Raw genomic sequence first — 24,348 nt, forward strand, 5'->3', positions numbered from 1 at the left:
ATTTGCAGCATTTTGCTTTTCCCCATAAAGAGCAATATTTTTCAACAAAAATTGAGGATTGGTGACACAGTATTGGATCAAACATTCCAGTGATATTGTTTGATTTTATTTTCTCTGGTTAGGTCGGTTGCCCATGGAATGTGGAGTATACTGTACCTTCATTCAAAGAATTGGAGCAGGTAGTTGCTGATGACACCATCCTTGTTGTGATGCATAGTTTAGCCACACATATCTTTGGATTTGATCTGAAGGAGGTTTGAGTCAATGCCTTAATAGTTTCTGACATGGTTAGAGCAACTCTAGTCATTTTCCCACAAAGTACATTGGTTGCAGCTTTTAAACAGAAAGCAAAATACCACAGATGCTAGATTTTTAGAGAGCAAAAAAAACGGGGGGGAGAAAGCTGGAAATACTTAGCAGGTTAAGCAGCATCAGTGGCAAAATAGAAGTCAGTCAGTCAGTGGCTCAGATCTTAACACTTGCTTGGGTAAGTCAGTTTTTTGAAAATATAAAACTGTCATTTATTTTTGATTATAGTATGAGTGTGTGCTGTACTCTTTCCTGATTCACGCTGTCTGCCTTTTAAGCTGTTTTTACAATACACTATGAATTTGCATACCGATTTAAATGAAGAATCAAAGTAGAATAAAGCATGGAATGAGTTGAACACGTCTGGCACAACTCCATATAAGTATTCAAAATAGGACAGGACAGCAGGGAAGGAGGGAAAAATTGAGCAAAGTGAAGTGAATTTCCAATAATACATCTTGAATTCCAACAAGTTTTTCCTGTTAGTGTACACAGTGTGGTCAACTCAATCCAGAGTTTACATAAATAGAACTTGGACAAGATTTGTTGAAAAAAGCAACTGCTGTTGTTTACAGATTATTACAAACATTGACTCTTGGTTTGAAGCAGGGACGTCGAGGGAGTGAGTGTTGCTGACCAAGGTGATATTTTTGTTTCTTCTTGATCATTGTTCAATTTATTTTCAGTAATAGGAATTGGACCTCAAGTGTTGGGATTTTCTGTTCAAGGCTAAATGCGATTCTGTAACGTTAGCTAGTTTTACTGTCGTGATGTGCCATCGCTAGACCCTGCTTCCAAAGAGCAGACACCACTCGCAGTTCTCCTGTTTTAACAAGTCAGATTCCAGAAGTGTGCTTTTACGTAGAAACCCGTGGAAGGAAAATGCCAGCTCCACATATCTGCGTAAGTAAAATTGACTTGCTTATCCCAACAATCGGGTCACACAGCCACCTTTTTAAAGGGACTGAGCTGCCGCCAGCTCCTGAAACTGAGGCTCGTCTGTAGAGGCAGAGCCAGGTGTCTGCAACCCTCCGCACTTCAATATTCTCAATGTGCCTTTTATACTGTTTGAAACCAGCAGGACTCCACTTTGTCCTGGTGAAGTCTGCTCAAGCAACGCGCTCAAATCTCAAAACAGTTAGAATTCAATTTTAGCAATGCAGTGGAAGGTTCTGGCGACTCTGGCAACAGGGGTTAGTTTGAGGGCTTGCTTTTGCCGTAAGGAATAGGCAGAGAGTGTACTTTGCCAACAATCACAATTCCTGGCATTTTATTTTCCTCAGCAATTCAATTCCCAGCTAAGCACAACTGCACGCACAAACTATGTCGCAGGGCACTGCATCTGACCCAAGATTTAAGGAGATGCAGCCTTTTCCTTTCGGTGTCAATTGTGACCCAAGCTTGGCTTGAACTAGGCCCCTGTCTAGTTTCTGAAAAAATGATGTGGGAGTTGAAGTAAACTCTTGGCCCTGTTTGAAGTGATACAAAAGTTCAGATGCGAGCAAAGACAGCTTTAAAAGACCAGCTGGTCATAATAGGAGTGCTTGGTTGCCAAGGTTACCGTGGTTGTTAGCAAAAGAATGCAGCCAAGAGGGCAAGTTCTCGATGTGTGAGCTGAAGGAAGGAATTTAGTGTGATCATGCATCAGCCCTCCTAATCACACAGTCAAAGAAAGCTGTGTGGGTGTAATGCAGAAACTACAAGTCTGTGCAGTGGGGCCTGTGTGTGGTTATGGTATTTTTTTTCTCTCAAATGGGCCGACAAGCTGACAGCACACTTTCGTTAAAAGCTGGCTTTTATTCACTGCAACCAGACAAGAGACTGTTGTAGCTGGACTGTGTAATTTTGTTGAATGGTCTTCACCTGGTGACTGACTGACGATGCTCCTTGGTCATTTGATCAAAGCACGAACATTGGAAGTACTTCATTACAAAATACAAGTTTAACGACACTGTCTCCATCATACTCAATGATATAATCACATTCCCAGTATACACCTTGCTTTAACCGTGGTCTGTAAATCATTGTGGCAAAATGTTGGGTTCCAATAAAGTGATGTTATGGCTAATTAGTCACAAGCCGAATGGGCAAATGAGTCACAGGTCTGCTGTCATGGGAAGTGGAAGGAATGAAAGCACAAGCTTGGTTGCCGAAAAGCCACACTGCATATATAGTGGCTTTGTTAAAATGTTCTGAAATTTTGACTGGAGCACAAATTGAAAAATCAATATCCAACACAGTGTCTGCGGGATAACTCATTCCCTGCTGTTAAAAAATAACTTTCTATTCTTGACAGCTGGTGGTATAAATGCATTCCTAATATTCATGTCACCATGGCCAGAGCAAAGAAAATTGCAATTGAATCCAGTGACAAATGTGGGCGAACATAGAGTTATCTTTTGAACCATACCCGCAAGAATTTTAACTTTAAACCTTCAGAGATAAAACTGTGCTGGCTAAATGTTCCACGTTCTGCTTTTGAAAGTTGTGCCATTTTATCTTAAAGATATTAAAGTTTTACCATTAACTAAGTGATCTGTGACTGACAGTAAAGGAATCAGTTGACTGCCAAGTGGCAAATGTAGTGCACAATCCCAGATTGACTGTTTGGGAGGAGCATGGTACTTTTTTTTCAAAGAAAATCATTGTAGACTGTTCCATAGTCGCTGTTTTAGAAAGTTGCAAAAGCCATTTTGGTGGGTGGAGGAAGATTGGGGGGGGGGGGAGGAGGAGGAGGGGGAGGGGAGAGAATGGGGGACGTGAAGTAGTTCCCTGAAATGATGTAAGAATAATCCAGTGGTGCTGCTGATTTGGCAGTTTGGAAGTTTTACCTATCCACCACAATTAATTTGAAGCTGTCAGCACTCCTCCCTCAATGTGCTGAACTATGTATCCTTAATCCTACCCGGCTCATATATGTGCATCTGGGTTCTGCCTGAAGGATTGTGCATCATACAATGCTGCTGTGCTGCAATACCTGAGCCTCACCCTATGAATATGTGGCCTAATATATCTTTGGCTCATAGTACTGTTTCGAGTGGATGACTAGATCTTCCCAAGTGTCAGGCATTTTGGTTGCCTTTCCTGACCAAATATGTATCTGCTTGTTTGCCGACAGCAGTTCAATCTCTATTCTCATACTGCAAATATGCCGCCTCTGATTTTGTCATTCTTGGTAGAATATTGAAAGAAACAAGCTTCCTGGGTTCTGTAGATGCAGCTGCTTTTGATGGTGGGAGTGTTTGCACAAATGCAGGCCAATCCTGCATGGGGCAGCACTGCTGCCTCAGTGGTTAGCACTGCTGCCTCATAGCGCCAGGGACGTAGGTTTGATTCCCGGCTTTGGTCACTGTGTGGAGTTTGCACATGTTCCCCATGTCTGCATGGATTTCCTCCCGGTGCTCCGGTTTCTCCCACAGTCCAAAGATATGCAGGTTAGGTGGATTGGCCATGCTAAATGCTCCCTCAGTGTACCCGAACAGGTGCCAGAGTGTGGCGACTAGGGGATTTTCACAGTAACTTAATTGCAGTGTTAATGACTAATAAATAAAACCTTAATTTAAAACTTTCCTATGCATCTGCATCCCAGCACGCTTCACTTCCTTAGTTTGTGTCAAAGGCGTAATGAAACTTGACTGTAGATCAAATCTTAGCTTTTCAAATTGGCTGATGATCAGTCATCTTACAGACTGTCTTTTGCCATGTAATCTTGACATTAAAAATTCCATGTGAACCAAAACTGCACACCCAGTTGGTAAAATGTGCCAAGTGTTGCAGGTTACAACAAGGTAACGGTGACTAAGAATCTTCAGGGAGAAAATGGTCACATTGGTGACCTAAATGAAGGTTTGAATTAATTTAAATCAAGCATTCTGCAAAGATGCAGACTGAAACAGCTACACCGTGTCAAATATCAAAAGTAGTTTCCCAGTGAAACTACTTGTCTGCAAGAGCTGAGCAGTGTGTGTGATTAATCAGGCAATCCTGCATATCACCAATGATCTAAAATTATGATTCATGGTTTTTAAATCTATTTGTGAAAAAAAATCTGATCTGCTTTATGTGACGGTGAGAAATGATGCTCAGGAATGACCCTCACCAATGTGCCTCAACACCACCCTCACCTGTCTACCTCATCTGAGTGACATTTTTCCATGTCTCGCCATAGAGCTGTCATGTACCTCAGAGATTGTAAATCAGGGCAGTGTTGTGCAAAAAGAATTGGACTAAGATGCCTGAACGCTCTCCATATTCATAGAAATCATAGAAACCCTACAGTACAGAAAGAGGCCATTCGGCCCATCGAGTCTGCACCGACCACAATCCCACCCAGGCCCTACCCCCATATCCCTACATATTTCCCACTAATCCCTCTAACCTACACATCTCAGGACACTAAGGGCAATTTTTAGCATAGCCAATCAACCTAACCCGCACATCTTTGGACTGTGGGAGGAAACCGGAGCACCCGGAGGAAACCCACGCAGACACGAGGAGAATGTGCAAACTCCACACAGACAGTGACCCAAGCCGAGAATCGAACCCAGGTCCCTGGAGCTGTGAAGCAGCAGTGCTAACCACTGTGCTACCGTGCCGCTCTCCATATTCATTCCACACAGTTTGATAGGGAAGACTTTCTTCCAACCTGTTGGGGCTTTTCGTGGTGGATAGGTAAGACTTCTAAACTGCCAAATCAGCAGTACTACTGGATTATTCTTACAACATTTCAGGGAACTACTTCACTTTTCTTTCCCCGTTCTGGCTGTTCTAATTGTGGCCCTTCATCTTCAACACTTTGGGCTTATTTTGGTGTGGTTAAAGATGCTCTAGGAATATGAAATCTTAACATTTAATATGTGTATTTACTGTGTCAAGCCTTTATCATATTGATAAAGCATGCTTTTTGTTATAATCAAAAACAGAAAGTGTTGAAGAATCTCAGCAGGTCTGACAGCATCTGTGGAGAGAGAACAGAGTCAACATTTTGAGTCTAGATGATCCAGACTTGAAACGTTAGCTCTATTCTCTCTCCACAGATGCTGCCAGACCTGCTGAGATTTTCCAGCATTTTCTGTTTTTGTTTCATACTCCAGCATCCGCACTATTTTGCTTTTATCTTTTTATTTTAGTGTTACATTCACTTAACAGCTTGCATTTCTATACAACCTTTAATGCAAATGTCCGAAGGCACTTAATAGGAGTGTTATTAAATAAACTTTGACACCAAGCCACATGAAGATATCAGGACCAAAAGCTTGGTTTTAAGAAACAATCAAATGGGGGAGGAAAAGGTGGAGAGGTGTATTGAATCAAATCCAGAGTTTGAGAACTCGACAAGTGGCACAGTGGTTAACACTGCTGCTTCACAGCGCCAGGATCTGGTTTCAATTCCGGCCTCAGATGACTCTCTGTGTGGGGTTTGCGCGTTCTCCCCATGTTTGCATGGGTTTTCTCCGGTTTCCTCCCACAGTCCAAAAATGCGTGGTTAGGTTGATTGACCATGTTAAATTGACCCTTAGTATCAGGGGAATTAGTAGGTTAAATATGTGGGGTTATGAGGATAGGGACTGGGTGGAATTGTTGTCAGTTCAGGCTCAGTGGGCTGAATGTCCTCCTCCTGCACTGGACGAATTCTATAGCAGCTGAAAGCACAGTTGCCAGTGGTAGAGTGACCAAAATCAGGGATATGCAAAAGCTTAGAATTAGAGGAGTGCAGAGTTTGGAGGGCTGTAGGGCTAAAGGAATGGGGAGGGGTGATATCAGAAAAGGATTTGAAAATAAGGCTGAGAATTTTAACATACCCAGGGACACTTCAGTGTAGGTCAGTGAGTATGGGAGTGGTGAATGAACAGGACTTGGTGAGATACAGGAAGCAGAGTTTTAAATGAGGGTTTCACCAGCATATAAGTTGAAAATGGGGTAGAGTTGGGTTATGTTACAGAGGTGAAAGTAGGTGGCCTTGGTAATGGTGAGGATATGTAATTGGAAGCTCACATTGGGGTCAGCTATGGTCTCAAAATTGTGTATGGTTTGGTCAGTTGAGCCTTAGACAGTTGCCAGGGTGAGATATTGAATTAATGGCTAGGTTTGGAGATTTGTGGTGGGGACTGAAGGTATTGGCTTTGTCTTCCTGATATTCCGTTGGATATTCTGTTGAGCGGGTGTTGGGGACAGTCTGATAATTCAGAAACTGAGGGTCAAGGATAGATGCTTGGGGGACCTCCAGAGGTAACAGTGCAGCAATCACTGCAAGTGATTTTGTGTACTTAAGTACTGTACTGTTCAATGCATGTATATTTGTGGCCATAAAAGGTGTTGTTTGTATCGTACCATGATTTGCTCTCTTTGGACAGGCCTGACAATGTCATAATGGAAAATTATTTCTCATTCCTGGACTTCTGGATATCGCTGCCTTCCAGGCTTGTAAAACATTTCTTGACAGGCACAAAAACAATAGCCTGTGTGCCGAACCCTTTTGCGGCTATGCAAAGGCAAATGATAACGAGAAAGAGAAAAGACCTGTTCTTGCAGGCAAATGCTGATATAGTTCTGTACTGTTCCACAGGCACGGTGGTTAGCACCAGGGACCTGGGTTTGATTCCAGATTCGGGTGATTGTCTGTGTGGAGTTTGCATATTCACCCTGTGTCTACATGGGTTTCTTCCGGGTGCTCCAGTTTCCTCCCACAGTCCAAAGATGTGCAGGTTAGGTGCATTGGCCATGCTAAATTGCCCCTTAGATATGTAGGTTAGGGGGAATTAGCGGGGTAAATACGTGGAGTTACAGAGATTGGGCCTGAGTGAGATGCTGTATTGGAGAGTCGGTGTAGACTCGATGGACCAAATGGCCGCCTCCTGCACTGTAGGAATTCTATATTTGAAAATTGCTGTAGGTGCTGTGAAAGAGAAGAGTAACGTGTCATCATTTTCAAACCTATGACAATCTGTGTAGATATCTGAGTACTGCTGAAAAGGGTTTGAAATATTCATGTTTTCGCAATTGAAGGCAAGACAGCAGGTCAGAGTTCATTCCATCACATCAATGGAAAAAACAAAAGGAGCTTCAAGATGCTCTTTCTGTTGTATTTGTTAAATGAGCCAATGGTGTATTTGAATAGATTTACTAGCACCATGCACTCTGTGGAATTTAAATGTTGCCAAGATACCTTTTAGTTTTTCCACCTATTTATTAATACAGTGTCTATAAATAAAATGGCCAGTGTTTAATTGTTTGACCTACAAATCATTGCTTTGAAGCCAAACGTCAGTATGTTCTGTGGAATGTGGTGGTGAAAGGGTCAATGAATGAAGTTAAACATAGTATGGTTGCTTGCTAACTAAGTTAGCAATCTTAGACCATTCCACTTCGGCGCAATTATCAGACCACAATTTCTAACAGATACCCTTAACGAATCTTGTAAGATTCGCATTCAAGTACAGCTCCTGTCCAAAATAATGAAGTAACATGACAGAGCCATCAGAAGGAAATACCTTCTAGCCTCCCTTTAGTCATTGGTAGTGTTGTGGAGAGTTTGGTTTACTCTAATTTCAGTATCAAGCTGTTGCCAAAGACTTTATCAAATTAATAATCTGATTGCTGAGGTTTGACAGCACCCAGCTGTGGAAATATGGCCAGTGTAGGAGCCTTTGAACATTATGGAATGATCGCAGCTGAAAAATGTTGTGGTATTGGTAGCATTTTGGTGCCGGTTTGCAACCCTCTTAGTGCCCTTCTCAGTATTTTGAAGAATTTTGGCCATCATTAGGAAAACAGTAGGTGCTTTGTTGGCTGAAGCTGGAGCTGTGGCTGCTGCAGACTAACACTCGAGCTATACACGGAATGCTGCACGGCTTGGGTGAACGGATGATAAAAGTGATTGTATCTGATGTAAGTGTGGCCAAATAATTATCATTAAATGAATGTTTAGCTGAAAAACCAGTCAGGGGCGAAAACATTATTCATTCTGAAACGAACGCTCAAGTGGATGCGAGTTGACAGACTCACAGATCCAGAGGTTCAGCACTTGCTGGACCCAAGATGAAATTCTGATCATTATTTGAATTATGCATTGGTAATGTGATGGAATTTACGGTTTTTAATTTACATCATTGAATCATAGAATTCCTGCAGTGCAGAAGGAGGCCGTTCGGCCCTTCAGGTCTGCACCGACTCTCCGACAGAGCATCCCACCCAAGCCCCACTCCCTTAACCCCACGTATTTACTCCGCCAATCCCCCTAACCTACACATCTTGGGACACTTGTGGGCAATTTAGCATGGCCAATCCATCTGCTGTGAGGCAGCAGTGTTAACCACTGTGCTGCCCTTCTATTTTTTAAAGTTGGCCCTTAATTGAAAAGGGTAACTGAAAAGAGAAAGTTGGAAAAGAAATGGACCCTCCCAGTTTCTAAGGAAACTAAGGCTGAAACTGAGATTGGAAACCAAAACCTTTGGGCAGATTGAGGACTGTTTGAAACCATATAAAAGGCGACAGAGCCATCAGAGCTCAGTCGGTGATAATGAATCCAGTGGTGCAGTACAAGCAGGCTGAAGAAAGCAGAGGCTAGATCCAGAAGCTGAGAATAAGCAAAGATATAGTTGCCATAGCTGTTTCTGTGACTTTCTTAATTGAGTTTTTTTGATAGCAAATGATATTACAATAGTCTGGACACGGCTGGAAATCAACGGCAGAAATACGGCAGAAATCCACAAAGAGGACAGAATGGAGTAAGGATATGAAAAGCAGTAATAGTCGTCCTGCCAGCTATGGTGGCACAGTGGTTAGCACTGCTGCCTCATGGCTCCAGGGACCCAGATTCAATTCCGGCCTTAGGTGACTATCTGAGTAGAGTTTGCACATTCTCCCTGTGTCTGCGTGGGTTTCCACCAGGTGCTCCGGTTTCCCCCCCACAGTCCCAAGATGTGCGGATTAGGTTGATTGGCCATGCTAAATTGCCCCATAATGTTGATCAACTAGCAGGGCAAATACGTGGGGTTACGGGGATAGGATCTGGATGGGATTGTTGTTGGTGCAGACTTGATGGGCCGAATGGCCTCCTTCTGCACTGTACGAATTCTATCATTCTATTCTATGACTTTTGTCCTTGGAGGACAGTCTTCCTAAGGTTTGCTTCTTGACTGTTCCACCAACATATACCACCATTGCAAATCTTAAGCATTATGTTCATGAGGAACATTGATAGCAAGAATCAAACTAATGGACGTATTAGGATCAATATTGACTCTCAGATGCCATTCCTGGACTGACTGTGCTGTGCCATGGCACAGTGGGTAGCACTGCTGCCTCACAGCACCAGGGACCCGGGTTCGATTCCCGGCTTGGGTCACTGTCTGTGTGGAGTCTGCACGTTCTCCTAGTGTCTGCCTGGGTTTCCTCCAGGTGCTCCGGTTTCCTCCCACAGTCTGAAAGACGTGCTGGTTAGGTGCATTGACTCGAACAGGCACTGGAGTTTGGCGACTAGAGGAATTTCACAGTAATTTAATTGCAGTGTTAATGTAAGCCTTACTTGTGACTAAATACATTTTTATTTTAAGCAGCACAGTAGTTTGTTTTAGGTTATGAGGAGCAACTGTCCCTGATTGATACAGGATTCTACCTTTACAGAATCAGTCTCAGCTCCTCAATCTTGTGAAATGATTGTCAGTGATGTAAATTCATTCTCATCCTACAACTTACAGCTCTGATTGAAAAAGCACCAGAGTTGGGTGCCCCCGGTGCTTATGTTCACCTTCGGAAACACTGCAGCCCTCTTTGCAACTGACACTGTTCTTGGCAGTGAGGATTAATTAATGCTGTGATGCACATAGTGAGCCATGTGAACGATGGTTCCCGATTAATAGGGCTTATGTAGCAGGCTATAATCTGAAGAAAGACCTGGTGGATCTTCCAGTGCCAGCTGTCAGGCCATTAGCTGTAGGAAAGTTGGGTATGTTCACTGTTGGGCCTCATGCAGCCAGTGGCAGTCCCTGCACTGGGGCAGGGTGGTGCCAAACTGAATATGAAAGCAGCTTTTTAAAAGTAGGATATATTTTGCAATTTTAAAAAAACTGTAACCAGTACAATACACCCTCCTAGCGGGGTTCTCATCTCGCCTCCCAGATTATTCAGCCACTTTTGCATCGATGAGTGTCCATTAACACAAGAGCCACAACACAGTCTAAGATTATTAGCATGCTGATATTTTGTGCAACGCATCATGAGAAGGAGGATGTGAAAGTAATGGCAAATAGATTGATGAGGTTGCTGTTAGGGGTGAGTGATTCTACTTACGAGTAGAGACTTCAAACGCCTTTTTCCCCATTAGAACTGAAGGGGTTAACGAACTAATTTGGAATCTTCAAGAGAATGGACATGTTATGGTCAGGAAAAATTAGGAACACAGGAACTGGATTAGGCCATGTAAGCATTCAATGGAATCAAAGCATTCAATGCTGAGGCAATCGACGGAATGTTGTTTTCCGTCTGCAAGTTAAATGTCGGCGTACCCTGGAAAGAGAAAAGCTCACTTACATATTGAAAGTAAGCATTATTGGGACACGGCAAATGGAATTTAAGTAGCATCGTGAGGCAAAAAGAAGGCAACATCTCCAAACTTATTGTTTCCTAGCTCTCTACGATTGAAGAGAGTAGCTGTTTTTTAAAAAAAACTCGAGCCAATCTGGGTACCTTATTAATTATCCCGGACATTGGAAAAGCAAAGTTTCTTCTGCATGTCCTTGTGCAATTTACCTGATTTCAGTATTGTATGTTGTGTCATGCAGAAAGTAAAGGGACAATTTGGTGAAATGAAAGGATGGTCAAACTATTTCAGCCTTGATCTAGTGTATATTTATTTATTAGTGCCCCAAGTAGGCTTGCATTAACACTGCAATGAAGTTACTGTGGAAAATCCCCTAGTTGCCACACTCCGGCACCTGTTCGGGTACACTGAGGGAGAATTTAGCATGGCCAATGCACCTAACCAGCATGTCTTTTGGACTGTGGGACGAAACCGAAGCATCCGGAGGAAACACACGCAGACACGGGGAGAACGTGCAGACTCCGCACAGACAGTATCCCAAGCCAGGAATCAAACCCAGGTCGCTGGAGCTGTGAGGCAGCAGTGCTAACCACTGTGCCACCGTGCCGCCCTCCTACAGTTCACAATAAATATGATGTGAATGCCAGAAAAAAATCCACTTAACGATCATAGTTTGGGTAGCCAGAATTTACATTAGTTTCAGTAAGAGGTTACAGCTCCAGTTTGTATGGAGGTCAGAACAGCAGCTCCAACTTTGTGCAGCAATCGAAAATCCCAACATCAACTGCGAACATCATTTGTGTATAGTAGGAAAATAAGGAGTTTCCTTGCACTCCAATCTTTTCTCCGCCCCACCTCCCCCTTCTCCATACACACCCTTCCCGCCCCACCCCAAAGTCTGAGCTGGCGTGTATCCTATTTATTGCAGACGTTCCAGGGAGATCAGTCCTGTACAAACAAATAGCCACTCATCCCAACCGTTCTGACTGATCCCGTGCCCAAAAATTTTAAATGAGCTCTGCTTAGAACATTTGCCAGAGGGAAGGTGTGGTTTAATATACATATACTCATCAAAACGTTGCTGCAAGTGTGTTGGAGGAAAGGGGAAGGAATGATCATAGCAAGGAAAAAAATACCAGGTACCACTTTAGTTAACAACAACTCGGTTAGTTGAGTAGATCTCAGAATAGCATTGATGCCGATGAAGCCATCTTGTACACTGATCTGCCAGTTATGCTGCCACAAGTTAACCCTTGATTACCTTACCAGAGAGCAGTTTTGTTGATTAAACTAAAATTAATTGTGTAAAGTGAACAAGACTTCTACCCTCTTGAGCTGAAATAAAAGGCTGTAGCATTGCCAGCTGCCTGCAGCAATGTAGCTGTTTCTCGTTTTTATGTGAATTCATTTATAATCGTAAAATCATAGAATGGTTATAGCACACAAGGAGGCTATTTGGTCCATCATATCTGTGTTGGCCCCCCAGAAGCAATTCATCTACTGCCCCTCCCCTGCCTTTTCCTTTAGTCCTTCAAATGTTTGCTTTGCATTTCCCTTTTCAAAAACTCAATTGGCTTTTTCTCCACACACACTCAGGCTGTGTGTCCTAGATTCTAACTCCTCGCTGCTGGAAAAGGGTTTTCCTTTGGTCACCATTTCTTGTTTTGCCAATTACCTCCAATCTGTGGCCTCTGGTTCTCAATCCTTCCGCTAGAAACTAGAACAGTTTCTCCCTCTCTGCTTTGTCCAGAACCCTCATGATTTTGAATCCCGCTATCAGATCTCCTCTTTCTCCTCCAAGGAGAACAGCTCCAACTTCTTCAATTTTTCTACATAACTGAAGTTCCTCACTCAACTCTGATACCATTATCGTGAATCTTTTCTGCACCCTCTCTAATGTCTTCATATACCTCCCAAAGTGTGGTGCCCAGAACTCCAGTTGAGGCTGAACCAGTTTTTTGCATGTTATGCCCATATTAATAAATCCCAGGATGCTGTATGCTTTATTAACCACTCTCAACCTGTCCTGCCACCTTCAGTAATCTATGCACACATATAGACCCAGATCCCTCTGCTCCTGTGTTCCCTTTAGAATTGAGCCCTTTATTGCCTCTGCATCGTGCTACCAAAATTAAGCATTTCAGGTTCCTGTGCATTGAATTTCACTTGCCACTTGCCCACCCACTCCATCAACCTGTCTATACCCTTTTGAAACTCTACACTAGCCTCCACATGGTTCACAATATTTTCAAGTTTTATATCAGCCATAAATTTTGAATTTATGCCCTGTACACCAAAGTCTACGTTATTAATATATTTCAGGAAGAGCAGAGGACACAAACTTTTCCTCCAGTCGCTACTACTTTATTCCCTGTCACTTGGCCAATTTCATATCCATTGCTACTGTGTCTTTTATCCTATGAGCTCTAACTTTGCTCGCAAGTCTGTTGTGTGGCACTTTATCAAATACCTTCTGGAAATCCATGTACACCATATCAACAGCACTACCTTCATCAACCTTCTCTGTTACCTCATCAAAATATTCAAGCAGGTTAGTTAAACAAATCTATGCTGGCTTTGCTAAATTAATCAAATGACTAGAAAGATGGCAGATTTCCTCCCCTAAAGGAATTAGTGAACCAGATGGGTTTTTTCGACAATCGACAATGGTTTCATGGTCGTCAGTAGATTCTTAATTCCAGATCTTTTTTTAATTGAATTCAGATTCCACCATCTGCTGTGGCAGGATTCCAACCAAGGTCCCCTGAATATTGGCTGAGTTTCTGGATTAATTGTCTAGCGATAAAGCCACTAGGCCATTGCCTCCCCTTGACTAACCTGTCATTGCTAAACTTATCCTTATACCCTTTTCTGAGCAAGGATGTAACATTTGCAATTCTCCAATCCTCTGGCCCCGCAAGGAAGATTGGAAAATTATGGCCAGAATTTCTACTTGTTCAAGTTTCCACAAAACCTTCAAAGCTCAGATTTCAATTTTAAAAAATTTGTGATCTATCCCTAATAAAAAAGTTCTTACTTGCAATAAGCTGAATTACGACCATTGCCTGAGTAGTAGATAATGGTTATTTAAGGGGTCTATTCCAAGAAATAGCTTGGAAGAACATGGCAGTGGTCATTTCAAGGAACTTCAGGATCTTGAGATTAATTGTCCTTCCTTTCCTGGAAATATTCATTGATTTTGGGGTCTTGACACAAAGGGGCCTCCCACTCCAATGTAATGCTCAAATGATCATTTGTGAGCGCCAGTATCTGACCACATGACGCATCAGTTTCTCACAGAGTCAGAGATAGAAATCAGGAGCAGGAATCATGGCTGACCTTTCTCCCCCTTTTTTCCCTCTTTGAATCATAGAATCCTACAGTGCAGAAGGAGGCCATTCAGCCCATCAAGTCGGCACTGACCGCAATCCCACCCAAGTCCTATCCTCATAATCCCATGCATTTACCCTGGCTAGTCCCCCTGACACTAAGGGGCAATTTAACTTGGCCAATCCACCTAACCCGCACATCCTTGGAGTGTGGGGAGGAAACCGGAGCACCCAGAGGAAACCCACACAGACACTGAGAGAATGTGCAAACTCCACACAGACAGTGACCCAAGACAGGAATCGAACCCAGGTCCCTGGAGCTGTGAGGCAGCAGTGCTAACCACTGTGCCACCCAAAGCTGATTCCTAGTGTATAAATCAGTATAATAGGCCCTAATAGTTTTTCCACTGTTTCTGCCTGTTGACAAATATTTCTAATTTTCTTCTATGCAATAAAAAGTTGGTGAATGTTCTGGATTTATCATGCTAACCTGAGGTAGCTATATTGTATAAATGTCTGAAATCTAAGTCAGTGACACAGCACAAGTTAAGGCTAATCTTGTGTAGCTTTCGATTGCATCAGTTGAACAAAAAAAACGGCTGAGTAATGCTAGGTCCGTAGGATTGAAACAGTGAGCTTTTGGAAAGTTCCAACTGTTCCTAAAAATTAATTCAATTTCTCGAATTTGAAATAATTTCCAAGACGCATATTCTTCTGTACTGTTTAGACCTAACACACTGGCAATCTTTATTCTGCAGTTTATATGAGCTTTGTGACTAAACAATCTGGAAGTTAAGACATTGAAGGTTAATGCTAAAAAGGTGCATAGTACGAGACGAAATCATCAATGTCTTGTTCAAAGGTTGTGCATAGAACTTGTGCAGTGTGATTCATGCATACTTCAGTACAGTATAATTGGCTATTTTTGTCGTACATAGTGGAATGTCTCGCTAATTGATAATATGCAACATGTCAGCTGGTGGAAACGCAGTACTTTTACTGTTAAATTAGCAGTGGTGTTTAAAAAGAAATGCTGCATGAATCTAGTTCATATGGCCTGGGATGAAAATTTCTGCTCTCCACAGCTGTTATGGGGTCCAAGATAAAGAGGAGCTTAAAATAATTCCGAGTGGACACAAGTGCACAACACAGCTGCCTAAAAGTTGGCAGCTACCCTTCAGAAACCCTACTGTCAAACTGTTTTTTTATGGTAAATGGGAAAAGGATCTTTACCAATTCCCCCTCCATTTTTGATTGAGGTATATTAAGTTGGCTTGGGATATTTACAGTTTTGGATTTTTTTTTCTTAACCCCCCCCCCCCCATTCCTGTCAGTGTCGGGACCCAATTTCATATGAAGCAGGGGTCCTCAATTATTCCATTTGAGTGTTTGTTATTCATGTATAAGCTTTGTCTGTAATTTATGAGTGAGAATGCGGTGATGGGGAGGTGCTCCTCAGCTGATCACACGCTAATTCTATTAGGAATCTTTTTTTTTGAAAAACAGTCAGAGGTGGGAGTTGTCACTAACTTTCCCCTCCAAGCAAAAGGGTGCTAAGGCTGGATGCAGGATCGTTACATTGACACTGGTGATGTTGAATTAATATAGAACAGACTAAGGATCAAACTTGGTATCTTGCAAGGCTTTGTACTAAGCCAGTGGGAGAAACACTGCCAATGCTAAATTTAACCCATGCTTGATGTAGTGGAATGCAAAAAATGTAATTATGTGGCATTATCATCAGTCATTTGAACACAAGAATTCTGCTGTATTTTGGCTTCAGAACTTGGTCCTAGTCTTTCCAACTACAGTTACAGGAATTTAAACTGTTTACTTTGGTTCGATGATCATTATCTTAATTTTATTTGAAATGGAGGTGAATTGCAGTTTAAAAAATGTACACACATTGTGATTTCGTCTACACGTTGTTCTATGAGCGATTGCACAATGTCTGATTTGCTGTGCCCAATGCTTTGCTTTTTCTGTCTTCAGGGTGAAAATATAAGATGGCTGTTCAATGATTACACAGAACTTCTGAAATATGATTGGATTCATGACACTAAGACAGAGACTCGGAGCATTATCTCTAATGGCCAAGTCTGGGTAAGTGAATTCTTAGAGCTTTGCTTAAGATGCGGATGAGAAGGCATCAACTTAAAGATGTGCATCATTTTTTTAATGTACTGTACTTTTTGAACCAGGAAAGATGTAGATATGAAATTTGGAGAGAGTGTGTGTGTTTGTGTGATTGCTTTAAGAGACAGAAGCACATGACCTGATTTTTAACTAACAATCTAAATTGTTCACATCACCTATTGCAAATTAAACCAAATTTCAGTCGAAACGCATTTAACTTATTAAAGAAATTAAAGTTCAACATTCTGATGACAAGCAGGTTGTCTTCATGAAGTTTTCTTTGTACCTGGATTCTTTTTTATTTGTTTATATAACATTAAATTTCTGTTCAAGAAAGATGTTTGTTTTATAAACAAATATTGCACTTTAGCTACAGAACATTAATCTGAAGGCTGTCTTTCAACCTTTTGACCTGTTCTGTACAGTGTCCAATTCGGTCATCTGAATCATGTCCTGGGTTTTGATTTTCAAATGATCATATTGTGGCACAGGTCGTTTTAAAAACTAATATTAAATGCATACAAATGAGATTAGGATTTATATTAAAAATGTTACAAAAACATTTATTCCAGTGCACGGATGGTTTATTGGTTGGAGCACCTGACCCCATTTTCTTTCTCATTTCCATTTTAATTTTCAACATTTCTTCCACAAGCAGTTCCCGCTGACAGTCGTTTGAGAGCTTATCCGAGAGGTTGTTTTTCTTGTGTGATCCACGACAATGAGTGTCAGCAGGTTATTTGATTACGGGTAGAAGAAGTTGAGGATGATCTTCTCCTGTCCACAAAGGGACACGTTACAGGAGTTACAAGTGGGAATCCTGCCTGCTGTTTTTTTTCCTTGGCTCCTCCCCGAAGTGGGAGAAGCCGAGGCAAATTGTGATCCTCATAATGAACATTAAGTAAGTTAAATGACAAGATAGTTTGGGGACAAAGTCGACCATAGAACAACTGTCCTATAAACTCATTTAGGATAATTCAACCATCTATTGGAAGTGTTGATTCTCACAAGTTTTGGATAAGCCATGAAAGTGACCTGAGCTGGTTAACCAGGATGCTAGACCTGTAGGAAGGAAGTTGTACAAGACCACAAGGAACAAATTCAGGGCGTTGCTTGTTAGTCCTTAGTGCTAAGCCTTTGATCTCTGCTGCAGTACAGGCTGTTAACCCAGTGAGGGCCTCAGAACCTGGTGTCCTGAAACAAAAGCTTCAAAATCGCTAAATACTGCAAATTGTGTCTCAGGTGAGGGTGCCACTTTGCAGCTGAATGCACCACCTCATAGACTTATTTTTAAACATTCCAGTCATTTCCCATCAGTGTGAAAACCAACTTAGGTTTACTTTTGATGTATAAAATTTGAGGTATTTCTCAGTTACACCAAATTTCTTGCAAACCCTGGTGTTCAAGACTGAAAATATGGAACTTGAGGAAGTGCCTTTGTGGTCACTGCAGGGGATGAGAGCTGATCTTACAAAACCTAGATTCATAATGCAGCAGCATTAGCTGTCATTCTCATTCCAATGGAAAGGAGTTCGATAAGAGAACATTTGTTCATGTTTAGACTTAGGATGGATGCTTTCTTTTAAGATCAAATCTTTTCAGGAGCTTGTAACCTTATTGGGATCTAGATTACTGGAATTCATCTCCTTGGTGCAAATGGAGGTACATATATTATGTATTGAATGTATTCAAGAGGCAGCTAGATATAGTACTTGGGGCAAGTGGGATCAAAGGTTATGGGGAGAAAGCAGGATTAGGCTATTGAGTCGGAAGATCATCCATGATCATGATGAATGGCGGAGCAGGCTCCAAGGGCCAAATGGCCTCTTCCTGTTCCTATCTTCTATGTCTCTATTTATTCTGGAGTACAAGCCTCTTAATCCAACTCTGTAGCCATTAATGCATCAATTCAGCAGTAAGGATAACATACTAAGGAACAAAAGGTTATCTAAAACTTAATGAGGATACCTGAATTGTTGGTGAACCTTTTGTAGTTTGCTGAGAAATTTAGTTTGAAGACCAGTTTTTAGTTTTATTTAAAAATGTGAAGAAAGCCACCTGGGTGAGGTATCATAAGACTGTCAACAGGAACTGTCCCCTACCAAGGTGTGCACTACCCCTGTGGAAAAAATGCTAAAAATTGTAAAGGGAAAGAGAAATAAATTGGGGGCAGGTGCTGGTTGGGAAGAAAAAGCAGGAGGCTTGCAGGATACCAACTACACATTCATTCATTCTCCCTGTTGAATGAATGAAAGGATTTTAATATGAAGTTAATCTAAATTAAGACCTATTCTTGGTCATGGGTTCCAATGCCTGTGGGCAAACTAGCAGTTATTTATGCAGATTGGTATTAAATATTAAGTGGCATTTCATAAGCATTCTGGTGCCTTTGAACAACCTGGTTTTGCAGCTTTAACTATGCTGAAAGATTCGCTATTATTGAGAAGGTAGTAAACAATGCTGATCCTTATCGCTGGTTATCATAATTTCCATCAAACCTGCTGCACTACATTCTAAACAAGGATTGACAGGATTTGGTATCAAGTAATGTTAAGATCTTTTGGATAAAAGATGCCCCAAGGTGATAAACATTCTTCTGAACAGCTCACTTGTTCAGTTGTTGTCTGCCTGCCTGTCAATGATCATTAAACTGACCAGGGACTTCAGTTGTTATGCTAATGTTTTGACAAGGATTAGTGACCAAAAAGCCCATGATGCACTATCATTTACAAATGATTTCACACCAGCCAACTCACTTTGAACTTTGAGCTGATACCAACTGTTATTTAGCATTGATATCTAGACAGCTGTTTATTATCCAGCTGGATTGATTTTAAGTGTGAAAGTGCAGCCTAGTTCTGCTTCCCAATTGTTGTGGTCGACTTCTTCCAACTAACCACAGGTGACTCAGGAACAGGTTACAATTGTTTATTCATGGAGGGCACTACCCCAGAGAAATCTCAGTTTGTAGGTTACAATAGGGGTGGCACTGTGGCAACACTGCTGCCTCACAGCGCCAGAGACCCGGGTTCAATTCCCGGCTTGGGTCACTGTCTGTGCGGAGTCTGCACGTTCTCCCCATGTTTGCGTGGGTTTCCTCTGGGTGCTCCCGTTTCCTCCCACAGTCCAAATGACGTGCTGGTTAGATGCATTGGCCATGCTAAATTCTCCCTCAGTGTACCCAGACAGGTACCGGAGTGTGGCAACTAGGGGATTTTCACAGTAACTTCATTGCAGTGTTAATATAGGCCTCCATGTGACACTAATAAATAAACTTCAAACTTTACATTAGAGAACAAAAACTATGTAGAGATTTTTTTTTAATGAACTGTCTGCTAAAAGGGTTTACTTTTTTTGCAGAATCCAAACGGGCTAATTCGCTACTTAAAGTTGAAAGAAATAATTTGTGAAATGTGTTGTTAACCGAATCTTATTTTTTAAACACTCATGTTTTGGAAAGTTCAAATTGGATTTCGGCCAAACTGCAGGTTTATCTTTATATTTTGGGAACAAACTATTTCTTTGTAGTTGCATTCTAGCACAGTTTGAATTTCTTTAAACAGAAACACGCGGCAGTTCAAATTAAATGTATTTTTAGTTACCTTTCCAAACAAATTCTTTGAATCTATAATGTTTATGAACAACACCCTGCTTTAGCAATGACTGCATGGCTCTGCCTCCTGAACTTCACACCATAAGGGTTTTGGCCTACCTGCGTAGCTTTGCGACCACTAGTCTGTCAACACGGCCCTGCCTCCTATCTTGGTGCCTCCTGCTCTTAGTTCGCATTTCAGGTTCTTTTGATACGCGACCAAAATGTTCTTAGGCAGGCTTGTTACACTAACTATTGTTGGTAAATATATTCACCCTGTTTGCAGAGCCATTCCAATGATCCGAAACAAGTATCCTGCTAACTACGCCTAATTGTTGTGGTGGACTTCTTACAACTAACCACAGGAAACTCGGGTACAGCTTATAGTTATTTAGTCATGATTCAGGCATGGAGGGCACTACTCCAGAGAAACGTCCAAAGCAGCACTCTCCTAAGTCATAGATACATTGTTTATACAGTTGGTCAGTACACAGAACATTGTTTTAAATTCCACTCTTGTCTACATAGGTTCATTGTTAAATCTTCACCCAAAAGCAGGAACATTATCTGCTCCTAGCTCGAGACCATCTGCCCTGATGTAAGCAGCTAAGTCCTTGCTGGAAGGTTCTTGCTGATTTCAGATCGTTGGGGGTGTGTAATGTACACCAGACTATAAGCATTTGACTAGCATGTGATTTACTCCAATGCAGGGGCGTTAACTGTAACCTCCCCTTTTACTAAATCTATTCATTTCCACTAACACAATGTACTTATCAAAAGATTAATAGCTATGGATATAATCTTCAAATTTATGCACTGCCTTTCACAGTGAAATCCTTAAGTGTTTACATGATCAATTACATTTTGTAGTGGGGACACAACAATTGTTGTTATGTAGGCAAACTAGTTTGCATCTGCAGTATCCCTAAAACCACCATGCATTAAGTCTGCTTTCAATTGGTATTGGTTAAAGGGGAAGCTGGTTTGGAAACACTAAGAGCCCCTGTAACTTCAGCTGAGTTGAGATTAAGCAGATCATATCTAATGCTTTCGAGCACCACTGAATCAACATTTTGGACTTGATTCACGTCTCTAGCTAAAAAGACATTCTGCAGCAATTGCTGAGAGATAAGCCTTTGTCATTGGTGGCCTGACTATTTTTTTGTTGGTTTATCACTACCTGTAGTGTGTACTGCTTTAAAACATTAAGCAGCCTTGTAGAAGTTACCGAGAAGTCTTTGTTAGCATTACTGAACTATATACACAATTGCAGTAGAGGGTGCAGATATGGAGAGGACTCCATGACATACCCTTTCATGTTGCTACCTAGCTCTACACTGCTGACCTTCTAGGTCAGGCGCCTTCTCACATTACTTCCTCAGAATGTGGTGGATGCTGGGACTTTGAGTAAATTTAGGAAGGGGTGGACAGATTTTTAATTAGTAAGGGTTTTAAGGGCTATGGTGAACAGGCAGGTAAGTGGAGTTGAGGCTGAGATGAGATCAACCATGATCGAATTAAATGGCGGAGCAGGCTCAAGGGGCTGAATTGCCTACTCCTGTTTATGGTCCTTATGGTTTCTCAAGATCTTTTGGGTCAATTACCAATGATTGGGGAATGGCACCTGTTACATTTTGGAAAAGAACACCGTCAGCCTGAATCTAGAGGAGAGTGGTTGAACATGAGGAAAAAATGTGCAACAATTTCAGGAAAAAAAATCAGTGAAGGTGGGACAGTGCATTAATTACTGTACTGAAGTGATAATTGACATGCATCACATTGAAAGAGCAGAATGTGTTATTATAGTCAGCACATTGCTGTAGTCTGTCTTTAATAAATTGGGGCTAATTGTGCCATCTAAAGCTTTTATTGTAGTGATTTTTGCACTAAACTATAGGTGGTAAGAATGTGTGCTCTATACATCTAGCCATACATCAGAAAGTTTATACATATCACAAACAATTTGCTGCTAGAGACATTAGCAGTGAGAAAATTAATGATTGTATAGAATCTTTTGCACCTGATTTCCTCTTTCATTGAGTATCCATTATATCCTTTGTAGATTATTTCAAACTTCAAATGAGGAGAGAAAGGGAAGATTGATATCAGGCAAAGGCGGAATCCAGGGTAGTGAAATTGCTGGCCACAATTTCAAAGTCAGTCAAGCATAAAATGAGAAGAACTTTCTTAATTTCCTGGGGCCTTCAAGGAGGAGAAAGGGAACAGGTTTTGATCATATCCTGTTCTTGTGTTCTGCACAGACTTCATTGTATCCCAGGATGCCAGTTTCTAAATGGTGACTAAATCAAACTCTGATTTTATTACATGAGATTCGGTGACTTTTTTTAACAAGCGTAAGGAGATCAGATTTCAGAATTCCAGCTGTTTTCAAGTAGGGTTTATATTGGTTTATAGTAACTAAATGTTGGATTTTTAGAAATGTTTGGGGATCTAATTTCATAATTCCGTTCACTTTCTTTTTAATGAGCTTAAATCAGTAACTTTGGTACTTCCATGTGAAAAATATTCACCACAATAATTTTTTTGTCTTGGATGTGTGCTTGTGACCTCCTCCAATGTTGCAGTCAAGTTGAACAAATTGTGAAAATGTTTAAGCAATACTAGAAAAGCAAAAGTCTATTTTTTAACAAATAACAGACAAAACAAATAATTTTCAATTGTGGCAAACCCTATTCAAATAGTTAATCTTTGTACTAAATTACTTGAGCTTTTCAGTTTCATAGTGGAAATGGAAATGCATTTTAGAAATGCATTTTAACACGCAGCAGTTGAAACATAACTGCCTCAACTTCAAAACACCTTCATGATCTATTTATATTCTGCATAAGTGAAGATCACGTTTTCTTCCAATCATTGGAATTGGGCGGCACAGTGGTTAGTTCTGCTGCCTCACAGCGCCAGGGACCCGGGTTCAATTCTGGCCTCGGGTCACAATCAATTTGGAGTTTGCACATTCTCCCCGTGTCTGTGTGGGTTTCCTCCGGGTGCTCTGGTTTCCTCCCACACTCCAACGATGTGCGGGTTAGGTTGATTAGTCATGCCAAATTAACCCTAGTGTCAGGGGGATTAGCTAGCGTAAATATGAGGGGTTACAGGAATAGGTCCTGGGTGGGATTGTGGTCGGTGCAGACTCGATGGGCCGAATGGCCTCTTTCTGCACTGTAGGGATTCTATGCTGATGATGATTCTATGAATCTGAGTTGTACGAAGCCACTTAGTTGTTTTGGATGTTTATCTAGATTTAGGTTTAATTTAGAAAATGAAATTTAATTTCAGTGCTCTGCCTTTGCTTTGAATCAGTTTCTGCGATAGATAAATCTGATGGAGCCAAATGGTTTCAAACCATATTTATATTGTTGAGTGTAACATTTTAACTTGAAGAAAGCGCCTTACTATGATTTTCCAAAAACTGCAAGAAGAGAAATAGTTAATGAGATCTTTTTGGGTTCTGGAACTGCTGGGATTGGTATCCAGCAACAGCAATAGTGCTGATTCCAGCTCTCTTTCTCAGACAGTTGGAACAACACCAATAAATGTGTCATCTGAATGGCCCTATCTGGTTGCGAGACCTGATTACTGCAGGTTCCACAAATTACTTTTGGATTGATGGCAATGGGAATGACTTCAGCATAGGGAGGTGGTTAGAAGAGTTTATTGCTGAATGAGGTATCTTGGCATTTGCTTTAGTTTAATACACTACCCGGTGTGATGAGCCACTCATTTTAATTGTCAGTGGCGCTGATTAGACATGTCTGAGGATTAAAAGTTTCATAAGACAAGATTAGAGAGCTACTTTGTGTGTTCTGAATTAGCATTTTTCTTAGTGAACAATTTTATTAAGGCCATTGCTTCTATAATTTAACTTCCTACAATTGCTTGCATTGCATTTATTCATCCGTATGAGTTAAAGGACACTCGAATCAAGACTTAAATTTTTAAACATGTCATAATTGGGAGCCTGTCCCTCGTTATCTCCCAGCTAACTGAATTTGGTAAATTCCTTAAATCAGTGATGGGCAACACAGGCTAGTGAGTGGGCCGCATGGGTGGCCCTCCTTCATCTCAGTGGGCCACAAGATTGAAATCAGGTTTGTTCATGACCCCATGAATAAAATTAAATACATTTAATACAAAACAAATATTTCATAAATTATGGAAAATGCTTAATCATCAACTCCAGATGGTAAAAACAAAATAAATATTTACACTTTGGACGCAGAGGAAGTGCATGGTTTTCACAGTCAGTGTTGTGTGCAACCAGCGCGCACCTCACTTCACTTGCCCTTGCTTCACATGCGTATCATTTCAGTCATAGAATTCCTACAGTACAGAAGGAGGCCATTCGGCCCATCGGGTAAGCACCGACAACAATCCCACCCAGGCCCTATCGTTGTACCCCCACATATTTACCCTGCTACTAC

The 24,348-nt window shown here is 41.4% G+C and overlaps 1 protein-coding gene across 4 annotated transcripts in view; it reads left to right on the forward strand.

Annotated features, from left to right (window-relative positions):
* Positions 1-24,348, forward strand: part of frs2a (fibroblast growth factor receptor substrate 2a) — a 77,689-nt gene that overhangs the window by 36,982 nt on the left and 16,359 nt on the right. For 3 of the 4 annotated variants that reach the window (XM_078219755.1, XM_078219756.1, XM_078219757.1), the window contains one exon: positions 16,171-16,281. The gene's annotated coding sequence lies outside the window, so the exon portion shown is untranslated. Of the gene's footprint in view, positions 1-133; positions 180-16,170; positions 16,282-24,348 lie in introns of those variants that run through there. The other variant, XM_078219758.1, reaches the window with a different exon arrangement.

This window comes from Mustelus asterias, chromosome 9 (genome assembly GCF_964213995.1).
Source record: "Mustelus asterias chromosome 9, sMusAst1.hap1.1, whole genome shotgun sequence".
Classification (NCBI taxonomy): Eukaryota; Metazoa; Chordata; class Chondrichthyes; order Carcharhiniformes; family Triakidae; genus Mustelus; species Mustelus asterias.